The sequence below is a fragment of the Aythya marila genome (assembly GCF_965140915.1).
Source record: "Aythya marila genome assembly, chromosome: 2".
In the NCBI taxonomy this organism is placed as follows: Eukaryota; Metazoa; Chordata; class Aves; order Anseriformes; family Anatidae; genus Aythya; species Aythya marila.
Genome location: NC_139043.1, coordinates 110,428,818 through 110,449,479, shown reverse-complemented (window position 1 = coordinate 110,449,479; position 20,662 = coordinate 110,428,818).

Here is a 20,662-nt window from a genome sequence, read left to right as displayed (position 1 = left end):
TTAACAAAATAAAAATCACTATGAATGAACTGGGCACAACTGTGATGAGAAATGTACACATATACACTTATTTCTTTTAGAGCCCTTTACAGCATTTCATTTACTTCTAATGCAGACATTAGTTTTATGAATACATGACATGAAAATATGGCTGATGGTTCGCAGTAGTATTCTAAAGCTTCTTAATGAAATCAAATAAATTTGAGGATTCTGTACTCCTGTTCTTGAACAAGTGTGAAAATACCTCTGTATTGGTAGACACAGAGATCAGAACATAGCTGTGATTTTGTCTGTAGAAGCAGTCCATCTCAACGCCTGAAAATTAACTATTCAAAAATTTTCAAGTTATATTCTTATATCAGTCAAAAATTAGACTCCCCCCCCCCCCCCCCCCCCCCCCCAAACATACATATTTTAGAAACATAGATGATTGGCAAGTCTATACCTAAGAAAAAATATTCCTTATGAAAGATTGCCTGAAATCTATCTTTCTTTTCTTTGACACCTGGGCATAAGTCTGGGGAAAAAGTTTTTTCACTTTCTACAGAGTACTTTGCTTTCCTCTGGCAACTTGCTCCATTCAGACTTACACTGAAGCTTTCAAATATCACCTTTATTTATTAACTATGTTGTATGTAAGTATATGTGACTTTTCAGCATTTAGTTTTAAGGTGGAGTCTATGTTAAAATACCTAAATACTAAGATACATCAAGAGAAAAAAGAAGATCTATACTATATTGTATTTTTAAAAGACTTACACATGCACATAGAGATAATGGAAATGGGGGTTTTGGTACAGTAGAAAATAAATTAAGAACATATCTCTTCTAGCAGCAGAGTTGTGTTCTGTCTCAGGTTTAAATCCAGTATCAAGAGGCTTGGTTAAGCCTTTAAAATCCACAGATGTTTGGGATTCTTCATGTTGCTAGGGCTGTTAGCACATCCTTAAAACAATATGTATTTTTTTTTTCTTTTTTGAGACATATCCCATCTTCCTTTTCTATGAAAAATAGATTAAAGAAAAAGACAAACAAGCAAACAAAACAAAAACCAAACCAAACCAAAAACAAAACAAAAAAAACAAACAAACATTTAAATATGGCGTTGTAAGAGGCACAATGTCATTAGGAATTTGCATTTGCATAGATGTTCAATATCTTCCCTACCTGCAAGCTAATCAAGATCGTACAAATCACTTATTCTGCAGCCTAATGCAACCTATTATTGTTACTTTTGTGCAACCTTGTCCTGTCCTGTGAAAAAGGGCTCTTTTTCTTACTTGTCTTTTGGGACATGGCAGTTGAATATGGGGATAGTCCTGAATTCTGAAACTGTGACCATGACTCTCGGTATGAGGATATATCCTTCTTTTCCTCTAGTCCTATTACAATCCAGGTTTTAATATTTATAAAAACCTTAGAAAAAAGATGCTGCCTATTGCAAATGACAGTTGCAGAACTAAGCCCTGAAGTCTTTTTTTTCTTTTCTTTCTCCCCCCCCCCCCCTCCAGCTTTCCTGATTAGTAGAATTTTAGTTGAATTAGTGTTTTGCCTGTTTATTATTTTTAATGAATAGTATGACAACTATTCTACCTTGTTTTTCCTGTTCTCAGAAGGATTAAAAAAGTTCCAAGCCGTATTAAGGAAGGCTACCAAAATCATTCATTTTCTCATACCTGTGCAGATGGCCTGAAGCATTTTAGGTTAAGAAACATTAAAATTCCTTGCTTAAATGTATGGAGAGTTTATGGGGAATACAAAACAGATTGTATAGAAAATGCTTTACACATTACTAACGATCATGAGTATTTCATTCAGAAATCTGAACTCAGGTTTGCCTAAATGTCAGAGGATGTTGCTTATACATAGGATTAAAAGTTCAACATTTTCCTTGTGCTGTTTTTGCTGTAGTCTAAAGGTTACCTTTGCCCCACAAAAAGCTGTTGGTTACTGCACGCTGTACTGTACGTGAACAGCAAATTAAAAACAGAGAAACATGTCTGCAGCACAACAGACTATTTTAGTACCCGGTGAAACTAGGGCAAAGGTTGCAGCTGGTTAACAAATATTTTGGCAGTGAAAGTAAAGGAGTGAAAAAGGAAATCTAGAATGCTGAAGTTTGCACTATCAAAGGCTTTTCAATTCCTATTAATTTTTAAACACCATAAAATGCTTGGCTCGAACATACAAGCATAAAATTGCATTCATAACATTTTTTTTTTTTTTAATAGGATGGCTTGAAACAAGGAGCTGCTGACACAGATCTTTTGAAGACAACTCCAGCATTACATTTCAATGAAGGAAATTCACTTTTGAGCTATTACATGTCAAGGCAGTAGAATACCTTGCATGGAAATATAAAGTAGGATGGACTGGTTTACTGCTGTTGCTGTGCTCCCTCTAACTGTAGTTCAGCCCAAACAGGGCTATCTTCTTTCAGGGCTTGACTTCACTGCACTGGTTATCTTAAATTACGACGCTAGAACAATATCCATAGGGTTTAATTCACAAGCAGAGAGAGAGAGGTGGGCAACAGTAGTCTGAGGTGCAGTGTCAGCAAGTGTCAGCAATAGCAGAGGGACTTGAACTCTCCCACTCCATACTAGTGTTAGCAGCATAGGGTCTGCAAACTGTCCCCCAGCCTGACAGAATAAGCTTCACCTAGGGTATTGGGTGCCTTCAATTTCAACTGGAAGGCTTTGTCAGTGTGGTTGAGTGTTAAATTAGGTACTGAACTCTGGGCTAACTCTCCTGCCTGGAAAGGCCTTTAGTCCTGAGTGTGTCTTTCCTCCTGCCTGCCACACAAAGCCAGGCTTGAGGCCAGTGGGAGCTTGGCAGCTCAGCTAACGCTCAATCTATGGGATAAGGAAATTTACTGCAAGTGAATTAAATGAGAAATTACAATAAAATTTAGAGAAGGTAGAGTCTTTCCCAGCTTGGTATTCACGGGAGGCTGTATTTAAGTCAAGCCAAGATTTCCTTAAAGAGTACTAAGTATAGATTGTTCACAGAAGGCTGGGCAGAGAGTCAATTTTAGTTTACCTCCAAAGAACAGACTTTTTTTTCAAAATACAGTTAGTGTTGTTTCCTGTTTCTCAGAATATCAGTGGACTTTTACCAGCACAGTATGTAACTTGGCATGCTGAGCTATCAGGAGCTCTGGTGCATGTTTGCTCTGGTTCTTCCAACAACCTTCTCTATCTCTCTTTCTTGACACTGGGAAGAGAGGCAGGAGAGGTTACAGCTGAAAAGTACATGATGTTGTTTTGAACACATTTTTGGAAGCTGGAGTGATATTCTGGAATTTTCTTACTAGGTCAGTCCCCTCCTGACTGAGTTACTGCCAGTGACTGACAACAGCAGTCCTAATACAGACTGCTAACAAGAGAACCGGAATGAGTTTTTGCTCCACATAAATTACAAGCGTTTTCCACAAGAAGCTATAGGCGATCTGAAATGGCTAATTAGGCCTACCTTACATGAGGCAGCTTTGTAAGAATATGTTATAAGAAGTTAGCAGAGGGATCTTTTGACATATCCAACTAGATGGGTAGTCTGTCTTCCAGATTTTGTCATAACTACATCATATGCTTTTCAGTCACTCCATCTAACATACGGCAACTGCAGAAGGGATGGCAGTGAGAATCTGAGCAAATATGAAATAGAGGCCAAATTTCACAAAAGAGGTAGAATATTACAAGACTTCCATGAAATACTTTAACAGGCTTTTGACAGATATATTGTTCCACATGTATTTTTGAAGGTTACTTACTTAAAGAGGCTCATCCTGGATACAGTGCTTGGTTGTTATTATCCTTTTTACTTTGTTTTTCTGACTTATAAGCATGAGTAGCGAAAATTATTACCCAACAGCACCTCATGATTGTTTCAAAGCAGGATATGGCCACAGATGTCTTTCCTTGAAGATCTACCTACTTGTGGTGACAGGTCATACTTTTTTTTTTTTTTTTTTTTTTTTTTTTGGTAATAACCTTTATATACTTTTAAACTAATTTAGTGGATGTAAATGATTATGGATTTTGAGAGGGGACACTCAATTCCAAGGCTTTCTTCAGAGTGTGGTGTCACACAGGAAAACTCAAAAAAATATTTACTGTAAGAACATATTTTCGCTTGAATTTTCTAGAAAATACTAGGAGGTTTTCCATGATCTGTAACAATAATAAGTGTGTTTACCAAAAAATGGTACATAAGTAGTTGAACAGAAGTCTATGTGAAGCATAAGCTACTAAAGAAAACATGTAGCACAGAATTTTGACTTTTGAGGATTACAGCAAAATCTTGCTTTTTAAGTCACAGTACTAGAAAGTGTACTGGGTAGGTCAAATTTCAAAGGCTCTGTTTTTTAGGGCTCAAAACCTTCATAAAGATGGTACAAGTTTCAGACTTCACATCTAGAGGCTAACTTGGAGTTTCAGCAATACAGAGGGATTACACAGAAGCATTGTCTCAGTTCACACATATCCTTTCCAAGAAGAATCAAACAGCACAAAAGATGCCTTGCTGTGCCGAGTGTTAGAACTAGAGAATAAATGCACAATGTGGGCTCCTTTCTGTCCCCTTGGAGTGCTATGTGACGAGTAGATGATGTATTCTCTTGTTCCCCAGAGTGTAAAGATGTTACAGCACTAGCAGACTTACAGTAGAGGGAAGAACACTCTTGTGGTGTTTCCTTGAAATCAGCAAAAATGTTCTGGTCCTTTGAAATGTATATTATTATTATTATTATTATTATTATTATTATTATTATTATTATTATTATTTTATTAAAGTTGACCATGCTTACTCTGTCATGTCATCTTGCCAGAAAACTTTGCATTTTTAAAGTAAGTAGATTCAGCTGCTGCTGTAGTTGATGAGATTGCTACAATAAGAAAGGCTTTGGAGATCCAGTATATATTCTCGTATATAACCTTTGCCAGAAAGGTTATATAAGTAACAATTAACAGTAGGCAAAAGTAAGAAAATGTATCATTTTGGATGACATTCTTTATAAGAGAAAATTGAGAATATGTGAAAATGTAGGGAGGTAGACAGAAATCATAGAGGATCCCTGTTTTGCTGTCTTCAGAGAGAAACCAAATGAAGTGCTTCCTAAAAGATATTTTTCAGCCACATGAGAGTTATTTGGCTCAGCAGGGGCCAATAGCCTGTGGCCTTTATTGTATAGGAGTGTGGAAGTGTTTATTTACTGGTCCTTAAACCTAATGAATTTATGAATTCAGAAACAGAACAGAAAGGCTTCAACCCAACCAGGATGGGTTGCATGAAGTAAAAGAAGGGCAAGGGAAAATAAAGACTAAGCAGAGTGGAGAGGAAAGGAAAGAGGTAGAACATTTCCAGTCTTAAAGATCAGAAGAGAGTCCTTTGTCAACAGTACTTACATCAAGGTAACAGCAGAACAAGACCTGTATGAAACTATGTTGAAAAGCCATGCAAAGCAAAATAAGAAGCTTCTCAAATTTGAGGCTCTCAAAGTCTTAGTCTTGAGTCTTACATGGAAAAAATGGTAGAAGAAAAGAACTCATAAAGAAGTTTTTAGTTTTAATAGTATATAAAGCAATTTATTACATGTATATTGCTTGAGGTGCACAGATAGTAGTGTTGCATTTCTATGTTTCCCCGGTATCACAAGCACTGTGGGTAAATATATTTTTACCTGTTACTGGTAGCTTATGAAGCATTGATAGTAATATATGTGAACAGTGCCATAAATACTAGAAGTGTTGCAGTGCATATTATAAAGAACCAATAAACAGCCAAAAATGTATAGCTAAATGTGAAGTTACTGCTTCTCTCCAAGAGCACTCTAGGAAAATTGTCATTTTCAGATATGATCTGTTCAGTCAAATTAAAGTCTGATGACTGCCTCAAGATGTCCATTTATCACCCAAAATAAATCAACTGAGAGAACAGTCAACAATACATGATTATATTTAAAAGCAACACACCAGCACCTATGGGTAAAATTTCCAGCAGCAGTCAGATAACAGGGGCAGGAAATAAGAGTACAACAATAGATCAGGTTAGGACAGGATATTTCAACTATGAAAGTAGAATTTCAACTTGATTCATAAATATAAAATAATGAACTACTACTTTCATAGTCAAACCTGTCAAGCTGTATTAAAAAAAAAAAAAAAAAAAAAAAATTGAAAAAATGTTATTGTCCCATTACAGTTGAAGATTTGGCCATGGAATTAAATAGAGTGTACAGAAATAAGTGCACCTGCCTTTTTGCATGCAGAACTGAGAAACAAGAAAAAGAAAGAGAACAGAGTATGTAACACTCATCTTTAAACTATGATTTCCTCGTTGATTTGTGGGTTTGGATTCAAAGTAAGATCTTATGAAACTTTTTGTTGATCTTTAAATTTGAAAGCATTACTAGCAAATTTGAAAGATTCCCCAGAGCTATGCATAGTGCCTGTGCAAACAAAATCCATAAAAAAACAATTTGAAAATCACACTCAAAATCTGTGGAATTTTAATTCTTCTCCAAGCATTTGTTGGAGAGTGTGAAGAATGTTTGAGCAGAAAATCTAGCCACCAGATGGGGGATCAAGGTAATTGTAATGCAGAAATTCAGGAAGCCTGAAAAATATATGAAAATCACACCTTAAGAAAGTAATTTATTGTACTGAGTATTGCACTTTACATTTTTCTTTGTTTTGCAAAATGTACAAGTTGCAAATAAAAGACATCAAAAGACATCACCAAAGTGGACATGTTAAGCACTGAGGTGAGATTAAAATGGGAAGGATATTACCTCCCTGCATGGTGGACAGTCTCTTTGTAAGCTGGTACAGCTCAGAGGCCTGTGACCTTGCACAATGAGAGGGGCCCTTGAAAAACAACAGCTTCTCAGCCACTAATCTGAAGGACTTCTGGTTCATTCTCTTTGAATCACAGCAATATTATGAGCACTGAGCTTCACAACAGGAAGAGCTCTACACCACTGGGCAGACATCTGCTTGTATTTACACAATTCTAATTCCAGCACTTGAGAGGACAAAATCTAATTTTCCATGTTGCACAGTCTGTGAAATGCTCCTTACGGTGAACTGAATGCACCCACTGGAGGAGAAAGCTCTGGAGGCAGTCCTACAGAAAATCTGAATAACTCACCACCTGGACCTTCCCCACTTAAAATGCCTAGGGCTCCTGAATTAGAAATGTGGTTAAAGACTACTAACAAGAAAGGCCAATTGAGTTACAGATGAATAAAATAATGCTCCTGGAACAGGCTGCACAATGAAGGTAGGATGAACATGCATGTATGTGCTGAGGATCTGCAACAGAACTAGCTAAATATTTCTACTTCTGCAGCCACTTAGGCTAGAAAAGAGATCTCTACCCTAATTGCACAAACTCTGGAACATTCATTAAATCACAGTGAATGAGACAGTATTTTCCAGATCAGCATTGAGCTGATTTCATAGAAAGGGCGTTTCATAGAAAGGGCTTATCAGGCTCCCCAGCACCTCAGTTGCCATTCAGATTTAGGTATGTAGCTGGATTCCCATGGTCACTGGAGTCATGCAGACAGAGTTGCATAGAGACAGCAGAAGAAGATATGCATCATCTGCACCTTGTGGCTGAGCATCTACATGTCATGGATATCAATTTTACTGGGATGAGTGTTTTCTCTCTTTTTGAGAAGAAAGTGCAATAATTTTGAAACCTGCAGTAGATGTGCTCATGGCTCACTCTTGTGTACATGAATTGCCTGTGGGTTCTCAACTGTGGAATATGATGGACTAGCCATTCATTTGATTGTATTAAGCACTGGCCTTGGCCAAGGAGCAATAGCTAGGGAAATATGTCATCTTGACATCCCAGTACAGTTGAGCATGCTGTTCCACTTGAACAAAGCAAAGATGTCCAAAATAGCGTAGATTTTCACCAGACAGGAAGGGAGCAGATGGTGGTGGCCTGCTGACTTTCATTACAGCCACAGCCACAACAGATTTACTGACACCAGACTGTTGTGCCATGGATCTGTAGGAGTCTGGCAGGAACAGCTTCCACGAAGAAATGCCCATACATTTCTAGGCTGGAAAAAAAGGACACAGAAAGAGATGTAATGCATCTCCAGCATGGAACAGTTTCTGGGATTGGCCCATTAAGTTAATCTTTTGCATTCAGAAACTAACAATACATAAATGTAAGTCACTGGGAGGGTCTTGTGATGCATGCCCAGAACTATTAAGACCTGGCACAACTGAACTTGATGGTTGCATCTGCCATGCTCTTAGTGTATCAGAAGACAACAGAGATTCAGCTGGTGCTGGTACAACATTTGAAGAGACCTAGGTGATCCAGTAGCCAATTGGCTTCCAGCAGTCATCCAGGATGATGGCTTTTGCTATCCTTGAGTCTGGATCTACCTGGAGTTTTTTGCTGCCTCGGTTGACCTTTGTCAATTGCACAAGTTGTAGCATGTTGTAATGCATTGAGATTAGTCCAGATGCTGTAAGAAGGTAGCAGGCAGCAGTCCTTCAAGTTCCACAGACTGTGGAGGAGCAAGGGAAGTCTTTCCAGGTTAATATAAGAGCTAGTGTGAGTCTAGACACAGACTTGAGAACTTCATCCTCAATAAAGCAGAAATGTACCTGTGGCAAACTGAGGGAACTGCAAGTGTTTTGGTGCAGACACAAATAAAGCAAAGCAGTCTAGAGTCTTGTAGTAGTCGTGGGAACAGTGTAGACATGGCCTTATTCTGTTTGCCTGCTTGCATGACTGCAGTTCCATTGAAGAAACAGGTAAACAAACAAACAGCTATGTGCAAGATTTCCACATGATTCAGATGTATGTATATATAAAACGCCAGTGATAATGATGCATTTCCAAGCTTTATTACAGACTTCTCATGGCTTGAATACTTACTTTGAGATCTTTTGTGAAAAATGTAAGAATTTTTAGGTAGGTGTTAAGATTGTGCCTTTTTTCTTCAACAAGCCCAAAGTGACAAAAATGACTCTAATGATCCTTTGGCAAGATGCTGCAAATTTGCAGAAGGTGGAATTTGAAGCCCTAAGGCAGCCAAGAGAGGCTTCTTTCCAAGCTGAGCCAGCTGCTAGTGCAGAGAACAGGGTGAGCCAGACTTCATTTAGTACCTGGAATAGTACAGCGGGGAAGCCACATGGAGAGGAGTCACTCTGTGGGAGTGCAGCTGCTTCATAGACCCTGCTGTGCTTCAGAGGTGCTGCTGATGCCTCCCTGTTGGTCCTCGTGAGGACCTGCAACAGTGCTGTCTTTTGTTTTTAAGCTCAAGTGTCTGTCATCCTTCAGCCTCCAGTGAGGTGTGGCAGGATGAAATTACACCATTAGCTCATATTTTCTAAGTTTACTTAACTATGAAATGTTTGACAGAGACTGAAAGCTTGAGTTTTAACAACTCTAGGGAGAAACCCTAACTAAATGATTTAAGGGAAAGGAAGTTGTGCTTTAAAATGATGAAAGACTCTTCATTTCAGAACTATCAAAGTTCCTATCAATTTCAGAACCATAAAATAACTAACACTTTGTTACAAATGAGTATTAGAACAATATTTTGCAATCATACTTTGTAAGAAAATTGCAAATTTCTGCATTAACATTTTCTGGTCTTACTTTTGCTCATTTTTTGTACCTCTGGCAAATTAAATGAGTCATTATACTGTAAAAAAAGGCATATAATTTTTTGATTGTTATAATTAAAATGAATGAGGTCAATGAACTGTATCTGAATCACTGCTTTCATATTCAGAAATACTGTTTGGTTTGGATGATACTTTATGTCTCTATTACACATACTCCACTTTCAGATGAAGCAAAAAACGTAAAACTATCCATGATATACAGACAAAATCATAGTAATCATGTGCATAAAGTTGAGTGTCTGAATGTAGAACCCACTCTTACTAGCTGTTTTTTAATTATCTCTGACTAACCAACCCTGCTGTACGTGCTCGTGATTGATGCACAACCATCTTGTGTACATTTGCCTGAAATTCTGTGTATTACAAATTATGCGTCAAAGAACCTGCTCAAAAATTTAAACAAATGAATTTGAATTGCTCTTATTCATCAATATTTTCTTTAATGAGCTAATTAGAAAACAGCACTGGATTATATAGCTACAGGTTTTAGTAGTTAAAATAAAAAGTATATATATATTTTTAGAATGAATCCTTTCATCAATATTTATAAAAAAAAAATAATCTTTAACCTCAGTGTTTTGGTGTCCTTGGGCCTCCCAGATTAGACTATACAGGTAGAAGTAATAATTTGATAAACTGGAAAGCACCTGTACCCAGATCCTCAGAAGTATTTAGCAATACTCTTGATTCCTGTCCAGGCACTGGCCCTTCTAAATGCCAGAAGTACCAAGCTCATGGTACATAGAGTAGATGTGTGAGAACTAAAGCTAGTGCGGGGCAAAACTACTTCATTTTGATAGCTTATCCTAACTTTACCACCCTGTGCTTGTCCCAGCACCAATAGGAACCCTTCTTCAGACAAGCATAGCTACCTGTCCCTAAAGGTGGCTCATAAGAAAACTGAAGGTATAATGAAAAGCTGTTATTTTTAACAATTACTTCTTAAAATTTTGTTCTTATTGCTTTCTGGCAATCCTGAAAGAGCTTCAGGTGGGTTGGTCAAATACCATGTGGCAGCAGTTCTCCCTCTCAGGTTGGCATCAGCTGTCGTAGTAACAAGTGAGGCCAGCCTGTGATTAGTGGCTTCAGGATTTTACTTTACCCAGGGAAGTGATAACCACCTTCAATTGCCAACAGCAATTCATTCGCTCCAAGGTGAGAAAGAGAATATGAACACTTGTGGCCTATTATAAGCTCTTCTGTCTTTGTTGGTCTAGAAGAGCTGAGCTGCAGGAAAGTCTCACTGCAGGGAATTGAGATGAATCAAGCAGAAGCAATATTTTGAGAGTTGCATAATCCAGTTTTAGGTATTTCTAGGCTCTCCGAGCTCATACACTCCATTGTCTGTGTCTGCACTGATACAGATATATGAAATTAATCCAGCACTTCTCTCAGCTTCTTTTGCTCCCACCTTTCTTTGGTCAGACAAGCAATTGGAACATATTCATTGGTTATAAAAAAAAACTAGCAAACCATAATCAGTAATGACACAGACATGAACCTCAATCATTTGTTACAGATTGACAGTTTTTATTTACTGAGGATATAGAGAGTTCATCAGAGATAGATAATCCAGGATTTGATCATGTGTCTTCTGTCCTGAATAGAACTTCAATTCTAAAAGCACAGGGTAGTTCAAGACACTACATGGCTCATTTGTATATGATAACGAGTTCTTTAAGCCTTTAATGGGACTTGCAAGTACCAAAGAAAAGCAGTGTTTGAAAAATGTATTTCCATTTCCACATAAATGTGTCACCTGGTCTTCTTTTCATATTCAGAATAAGTGTAACACGGACACTGGCAATGCAAATTTCCTGTCTCACATACATGAAAGGATAGCATCTTCTAATTTCTTTAGTCTTTAGTCATTTGCTTGGGCTGTCAAGGATGGATCCAGTTAATAACAATTGCACAGGTGCATTTTATCTATACTACCACATTAACATCTATTTCATAAGAAAAGAACTGATGACACTGACTCACTTTATAGGCAACAAGTAATCATTCAATCATTGTCATTATTATCATTGTCAATGGCAACTTTTAATCAACAGCAACGAATCTATAACTCCTCTTGAGTTGGCAATCTGCAGGTAACAATTTTCATTCCATTATCAACCACAGTAGTAGTACTGTGTTATTAAATAGAGTCAATGTTTTGTTTCCACTAACTGAAAGAATGAAGTGTATGTGTAAAAAATCAGAGCCAAGGCCTACTGTTATCCTTGATTTTGTTATGCCTGATGTCTATATTGCAGATGATACACTTCCACAGCAAAGCCTTCAAGGGGTCCAGATGAAAAGATGTGTGCATTGTTACTTCTGCGCATTGCACAGGATTATAAATACCACAGTTTCCAATGCAGCATTGTACATTTTTGGTCATGTTGGTCTGTGTTAAATTTTAGAAGAAGCTATGTGAAGAAAACCTCATAGGGATGTACAGATATATCTAAAGTTTTAAACTATTTGAAAGTACGTTTTATCTTGGTAGACTCTAAAATAATAATTCCCCAAGCACAGGGGAGATTTCAGAAAAGCTGGTGTTTGGTTAACACCATAGTTGCATTATAGAAATATTACTGTAAATGGGTGGTGTGCAAAAAGAAACTGAAAAAGATAAATATCAAGCTTGAAATTATTTACCATTTTGTTGATGAATGCTGAGTTATTAGTTACTTTTAAACCACTTCTTCAATCACTTTTTTATTATTATTATTATTATTTTGGTTTGATTTTCAACTTTATATAAAGTGGTAGAACAACAGCATCAACACACCTTTCATGTAGCAAAGATAATTTTCTAAGCCGTATCTAGATTTCTATATATTTGTCAAGACTCATATGTCACAGTGGCTCTCTGAAGAGAACAGATTAATTATCAAGCTTTCTTTGTGGTACAGGAGGGATCACATGCTTTCAGTTTGTAGCACTGTAAGCAGAGCAAAAATTATTGTTTACTAAACCAGAGTTTGGAAAAGGAGAGTCTTAGCCCACCCTTTGTAATTTTGTTGGGTTGTTTGTTTGTTTGTTGGACAAAACATATTTTTGATGAACCTACTCTTCCCACAGAAAATATTTAATTACATCTTTCCCTTTTTAGTTTATAACTATGATGTAACCTGTTGAAAATCAGAAGGCTGAGAAGTGTCTCTTTAGACATTTTTAATATATACTCAACAAATGCAATTCCGGTGAAACTGTCTGGTTTTGGCCATGATTCCTCCAGAGGACCACCAGAAAAAGGCAAAAACTGAAAATGAAATTTCACTGTACATAGGAGGGTGATCTGCTATTATTTTGTGATTAGGTAAACAGTTTAAGTGGACTTTAAAAAACAATGATCTACCTCAGACTAGAGCTGGAATTCCTTTTAACAAGTGAGTATAGAGAACTTAGTAATTGCTTTGAGGAAGTCTTCTGATCTAGCTCTCGTCATGGTAGCTGTGTTTTTTATTTTTTTTTTTTTAATTTTTTCTTTTTCTTTTTTTCCTTCCCACATGAATGGATTAATCCATGAATTCTTATTTTCTTTGTCAGAGGGCTGAGTTCATGCTTATCACAGTATGAGAGTTGTTCAGCTTGTCACTTCAGTCATCATTTTTCCAAGTTTCCTCTAGTCATTTCTTTTGTCTTCTTTGAAGACTCATTCTATTTTAGGCCACTTAAAATTGGATGATACCAGGAAACTGAAATAGGTTTAACAGTAATCTTGTTCTTCTTTGTGTCATCCTCCTTCACAAGGCAATAAGCCTCTGCTTTTCATCCTAGATGTTTATTCAATACTTATCTTTTCATTTTCTGTCTGAGAGTCTCAGGTGGAGGGATCTATGACATTGCAAGACTTTTCAGTCATGAACTGGTAACTCAATTTCTCTGTGGGAAGAATAGTCTATAAGATTTAGAGGCTTTAAAAAACCCGCATTTCATGCATTGGGTCAGTTTGACTGTCGCTGTGCTCTAAACACAAATCTGTATGTCCTTCACTACCGTTTCCACTGCATTTGCTCATTCTATTGCTTTGAGCCAGTTATTACATTTCAATCCTCTAAATGTTACCGCAAGACAGACATGTGTCCTATATTATATCCTCCAGGATATTTTCAAGTGTTTAACAATCAGACATTGTTTCTGTTTTTATAAGAGTGACTGTTTCACCTTGTCTGTCCATTCCACTATAAAGATTGAAATGTTAATTTTGGTGGCTATAGAACATTAGTGGCTTTGGTGGTCTTCTATAATTTAGTGGTTTTAACAAGCAAATTCTTCAATTCTTCAAATGGAATAGATTCAATTGCCACTGACATGAGAAGATGGAAAACAGGAGGAGGGATAGAGGGAGCAAATCAGTGTTAACCTTAATCTGTGATCTCATACATAATAATTTAGTGTACCTTTTCAATTGCTGCCAATTTTAGTTTTCTGCCAATAGTCAATTTTCACACAGAGTGTGAAATGCTTTCCATTTCCAAATTTATAAAGGATCTGTTGGACTTGAACTCACTCCAGAAACTTGCAGTTAATTTAACCATATCACAAGTGAAATGAAAGAAAAGATTCCACTTAAACAGGGTGAGGGAAATGGGCAGTGTATTTTTGTCTGACCGGACTCCTTTTAGATGAGACTAATGCTTGCAAGGCCATTTTACAGCTATTGTTTTTCAGAGGTATGAATATAAATGATAAAATTCATATCATTCATCTCACTGGTAAATTAGTGTCTAAATTCACCCCTTTGTACAAGATCTTGTGATAAGAAGTACATAAAACTGATCAAAAGAGAGTAAACATGAAAATTTAATTTAGCTGTGTTATGCTTTGACTACGCTACTGATTGAATTTTGTAGACCCCTGTCTAATTTTTGGTTTTCCTTATTGGTTAAGAAAATCTACTCTGAACCTGAGCAGTAAAATTATATTACATGTATACATGTGTTTCTGAAATTGCTAACCTCCACATAGACATCACTTCTCATTTGTCAGGGAGAAATGAAAGGAACTGGTGCAAGGTTGAGAATATTTTAAACTATAAGAACTGAGTGATGGTCAAGGAGAGAGTCAAGCAGCTATATGCAGAGTTTTCTCTTCCATAAGTACGGAGTACAGTCACTGAGGAGAGGAACCTATAGCTTGAACAGAGTATGGTCAGCCTCCCAGGTACCTTCAGGAGATATCTTTGGCCGGTAGCACATCAGTCTAAGCACCCATTTCTGTGATTTTACATAATATTTTATATAATGAAATGTCATTAGACATCGTCGTGTCATTTGATATAAATCAATGTCAGTAAACACTACAAAAGCACTAGGTAAACCAAGACTGGAGGATAAATTGCTTCTTCTCCCACTAGCACATTTAATAAGGGAGGAATAAAAAATCATTCCTGCCTTGATCAGAAAGAGGATCATTTTCCCTCCAGCCTAACCACAGGCTGTCACCTTTAGACCCTGGGGTCTGGCTCGCCTGAACAAGATACTTCTATAAACTGTCAAAGCAAGCTCCCAGTTCAGAAACACACTGTCTACCTGGCAACGTGTTGTTTTTTCCTTTTCTGAAAGCCTTTCTTATCCTTTTGGAACTCCTGTCTCTACTCTCTATGCTGTCTTCTGGACCCTGAACTCCCCAGGAACTGGCTGTGCTGCCTTGCAGCAGCTGGTCGTACAAGGAGATGAAGACTCAGGGGCCCCAGAATTACTCACAGAAATGAGAGAGGTCAACATGCCTTTAACAGTTCAAACATGTTTATTCAAAGAGGAGAAGGGAAAACTAGGTCAAAGACCAAAACCAAGCAAAACAGGATAGGAAAACAAAAAACACCGTGCAGATAAGAACCAAGTACATAGCCAAACACAACATGAACTAGCAAATATCACACAAACCATGTCAAAAAGCGTTCTCAGGCATAAACATTTGGATGCATAAGCAAAGGGACCTGAGAAAGGCTTTTATCATCTTTCCTCGGCTTCAGCAAAAGCTGTCGACTATGCCTTCATTACTAGTGAGGTGTGATGGTGGTTGGCATCAATTTCTGCTGGAATGCTGGGTATCTCTTACCCTGAGACTCAGCTTGGCTCCCTTTGAGTTTTCATGGAGGCAACTTGAAGTGCAGTGTCAGTATGTCACATCTAGAGGCTCAGCAATGGTTTCTAGCAGGTCTGAGACTAGAACTAAAGAAGCTCACAAACAAAACCAGAGTTACAGAGGCTCCTGAATAAGCTACTTGTTTTGTTCTTTTCACTTTTTTTTGATCTTAGGGAGGTCTTAATTTGTCATAGAGGCAGGGATTGGCAGTGACTATTCTCTACCTTCTTCACTGCTGTCATGCGGGATACTTCAGGAAGAACACTCCCCCACGACCACCACATACTTGCTGAATGGGACTATGCACCATCTCTTCCTGTGCTGGAAGACTTGAAAATGGGGTTGTACAGGCAGCTTTGGAGGAAAGTGCAAAAGACCCACTTTTCTTGTAAACCTATTTGGCTCTGGACCTCTTACACTGGGCATCAGTGAGGTTGTATCATTTTAGCTAAACCATAAGTTAACACTGAGGAGCTTTGTCAGGAAACTGCTTTGCCAGAAACTTTGTCAGAAGCTGATTGTCTATGCTATGGGATAGTTAGAAAGGTGCTGGGATGGTTTGTGGTTTTCCCAGGCTTTCTCTCCAAAAAATCCCAGGCAGCTTGGGGTTTATCACAAGCAACAGACAATTCTTCACAGACAGTTTTGAGCATACTTAACTTGTTTTGCAGTATAAAACATTATGGATATGGGCTTTTCCACACCAATTGTCTTCAGGGCCAGAGAATGGTCCCAATCATATTTAATTACTGGTACAGACAAACTTAAAGTGTGTGGGAATCTAGAAAAAATGGCTGAGTCCCAGGTCAGCCATAATGGTATTTCCACTTCTGAGGCCAACTGGTTAAAGTGTGGAAGAAGAAACAATAAATATAAAGAACTGAGGATCCAGCCTGTTGCTGTTGCATGAGAAATATAACACTGTTGGTGTTCCTCCACGATGCCTCTCTGCAGACTGATCTGATTTGTGAGTGAATTAAGACTTTTATGCTACTTCAGGTGTCCCTGGATGGAGCAGGCATCTGAGATATTCGATGACATGCTGGATGTGTTTATTATAATGGAGCAGATAATAGATATTATAGAAGATATTAATGGAACAGGTTGCCCAGAGAAGATGTGCTATATGATATTGCTGTGATGTGCTTTTGGGACACGAATCCTTGCAGATTTTCCACGTGCAGAACTACTTATAGTTTCCTGCCTCATGCAAAGCTTCCTTCTAACTAAATTCCAAGTGACTCATATCTGGCAGACATCATATAGCCTGTTTTAAAAGAGGACCAAAGTGGAAGTAAAGTGGAGATTAATGGAATAGATCACTTCATCATGACAACACATTATCACTGTCTTATCTTCCTGAAACTGTGAACCCACCCTACCACATTCCCTATCTCATGAGTAACCATTCAGTCTAGCAGAATGAGTTCCTGCAGCAGCTTACCTGTTTAAGCTTCCCAGAAGCTTAATTTGAGAAATGGCCTTCAACACTGTCAGGACTGTTGTATGGGCTGAGCTGTAGGTTATTCTGATGTGACCTGTCAGGAGGACATTCCTCCAGCCTTCTAACCACCCCCGCAGAACTCAGTAGGACATTAGCAGAGGGGTTCTGGATATAAGTCAGGGACAGAGGAGCTTACTATCTCCATCAAAAGTGCCACAGATCATCTGACCACATGACGTAATCACCTCTCTGTGTGGGGCTCCTACAGGCTCATGACTTTGCCTGTCCTGACAGTCTGCTCTAACCCAAACATACAAGTATATTATCTTTGACTTGTCAAATTTGAAACAGTTCTGTGGAGTGGTGGATGCTGGCCTGGGCCAGCTCTGTTCCTTGGTGAATGGGAAAATTTTCAGCTGCAAAATTATGAATGTATGCTTCATGTTCACAAGCTCCTTGATTCCTTTTGCACCTCATGCTGCTCCATTCTGAGCATCTGGCCTGATGACAGAGCAAGTAGCCAAGAAATGGGGATGCCAAGAGCGTCATATCTCAGTGCTGTTTGTATACTGTGGTACATGTTAGGCTATAAGTACCTTCTAAGACGTTTTTGCAGAGCAGTGGAGGTGTCAGGTTGAGTCTGATGTGGCGAGGCTGAGTCCATGCTACTTGCAAGGACAGAAAGAGGGTAGGTACAGAAATAAATCAGAGCAGAGACTGTGTGAGCTTCAAAATCTATGCTTTGGAGACAGTCAATGGCATGGGACTCAAGTGCAAAATCAGAAATATGGCAATATATCATGTCTACACAGACACAACTGTAAGTCCAGGACACTCCAACAGCTGCAAGGAAAAGTCTTTAGCATAGATCTGTAGTATATCTGAAATTTACATTTGTATTTATAAGAAATGCATTAGATATAATGTCTGAATTCCAAAGTTTGTAGGACTCTCCTGATTATATTTTCATGCTTCTTTTCCTTTTTTTTTTTTTTTCTTAATTAATGACAGTTTGCCTTCTAACATTATTTTTCTACATCTTCTGTTGAAAACATGTTTCATGTTGCACTGCTGCATGTCTATCAAAGGAAAAAAGTATGAAACCATAGGAACTAAAGTGACTTTAGTTAAATTAGATGTTCAGTACTGCTTATAGAAATCAGAAAAAAAAGTAGATGCAACACAATAAAATGCTTATATGATCCAAAACAGACAAAGATACTAACCCACTCCCACCCCCTTTTGGACATATTGAAGGGGTATATTAATATGCATATGATTCAACTTCACTTATTTCTATTATATTTCATTCAATTGCATATTCTGTTTCATGAGAATACTATTTATAAGCCCCATATGTGGTCATGCTGGAACCTTAGGTTTTCTTCTTTGGAATACTTGAGAGATGAAAATAACAAAAAATCCAAGTATTTATATGCTGCCTTAAAATGGTGTAAATGATATAGCTGTCTGGAAGAATTTAATCAAGCTTGTGCAGCTTGTTGTATCCGGATTGAAACTGTCTTTCAATTAATGCTAAAATAGAGCTCAAATGACACACTTTTTTTTTTTTTTTTCTTCAGTATAGTATTCCTTCAGACATATGACTGAATGAAGAGAAACTTGTAACAATTACTTTTGCAAACTTGATGTACTTATCTGTAAGCACACTAAGTTGTACCAACAGTTCAGCAATGTATATAATTTTGACAGTGCAGTTTACAGCTCAAAAATATGTGTTTTCCCTACTTTTGTTGACATTTCAATGTGCATTATTAAGAGATGTGCTGCCTGCAGTCCAACCTTCAGTATTTACCCTTTGCTTTCAGTGTCATCTCATCTGATGTCTAAAAACTTACAAGGAGATTGTTGTTGTTTCCTCTGGGGAAGAACAAATCATAAGACAAGAATTCCAGTATTTGACAGAAAGAGAATAAATGGCTGGGCATGTCACAAAAATAACTAATTTTCTTTTGACTAACTGTTTTGTTCGTTTGTTTGTTTGTTTGGTTTGGTTTTGGAGTATTCCCTTCACATTTGTAGTAAGGATTAGAAAATTAGGGACTATTATTATTAATTAATTATCAATAATAATAAGTGCCAGAACTGCCATGAACAACTACTTCATGACCAGGAATTGTCATTACTAGAGAGCTGATGAATTGCAGTGGTGCCACCCACTGCAGCAGTTTTTGCTTTTGCAGTCTCTTCCAGAGTCAGAGTGCTCAGGATCTCCCCGGCAGCTCTATGTCTCTATGTGTCTTTTGTAGGATACATATGACAGAATATTTCATTCCCCTGTTGCCTTGCACACTGCCACTTAATTCTTCATCAGTTCCTCAAATCTTCTTGGTTAATCTTGATAGATTAGCCCCACATTCATGCAGAGCTGTCTGACTTGAGGAATATTTGAAGAGTAAAACAAATGAAGGAAAAGATAACAGGTGGCACTGGTCCTTGGAAGTAGCTAACAAACCCAACAGGTTTTAATAACTAGTTTTTGCATATCAAAGGTTCTTTATATAGTAGGGCTCCTTCGTTTCTTTAATGAAAGCCTCTTTCTATATACTCCTTTTAAATTTAGTCAAGAAGTAGTATGCAAAATAATTTGTTGAGGCAGTTAATAATTAGAGTTACTGAAAGATGTGTGAAAGATGTGATCTCAAAATGTTAATACACCTATTATAAAAACCTGCTCAGGGAAATTCATATTTTTCGTGGAAAGTTATACCATCAAATTAAACCACAATTTCCTTCAAATAAGAGTAATTTAATCTTTCTCTACAAAACTTGATGGAAATGTTACTTGTGGGTAGGCAATGAGACTGGACAATTAAAGATGTGCAAAATCTGCTCTTCCAGAAGCCTGGAAGAAGAGAACAGTCAACCACCATTTGTTTAAAATATACATTTCTGCGTATGCATGTGGAAAGATGCTTTCACAGAATTTGTTTGCGTCTCTCTAAACATTTATAGCAGAATACCTGTGCAGTCATTCCAGGGATACAGGCACAAAGCAACACTACAATTTCAAATGTCACACTACTCTTCCATAAGGTAAAGCAACAAGGAAAATTCAAAAAGCTGGTGCACAAATGCATAGAAGAAAACAGCCAAAACATGTCCCAGAAAAGATAGGCACCCTGTTCATGTGTTCCAAGAACTGAAAGAGTAGCCATGTTTATTAGATAAACTTTTTCTAGTGAATAATTAACAGATCAGCTTCAAGGTGAAGCTCAAAATAGACAGTTCTTTTGTTTTTTATTGTTGTTACTGAGATGTTTTACTGTCTGAAAATGGGTTATATCAGGTAATGCTGGCAGGATTAGGTGGGAGATTCATTCAGTTAATGTGTTACATTACTTTAATTTTTAGATCTAAGTTATACATTTGATAAGTATCTATGATTCATGGGATGACATATAATCCAATGTTTGGTTTATTTTATAATTATGCATACACAAATGTT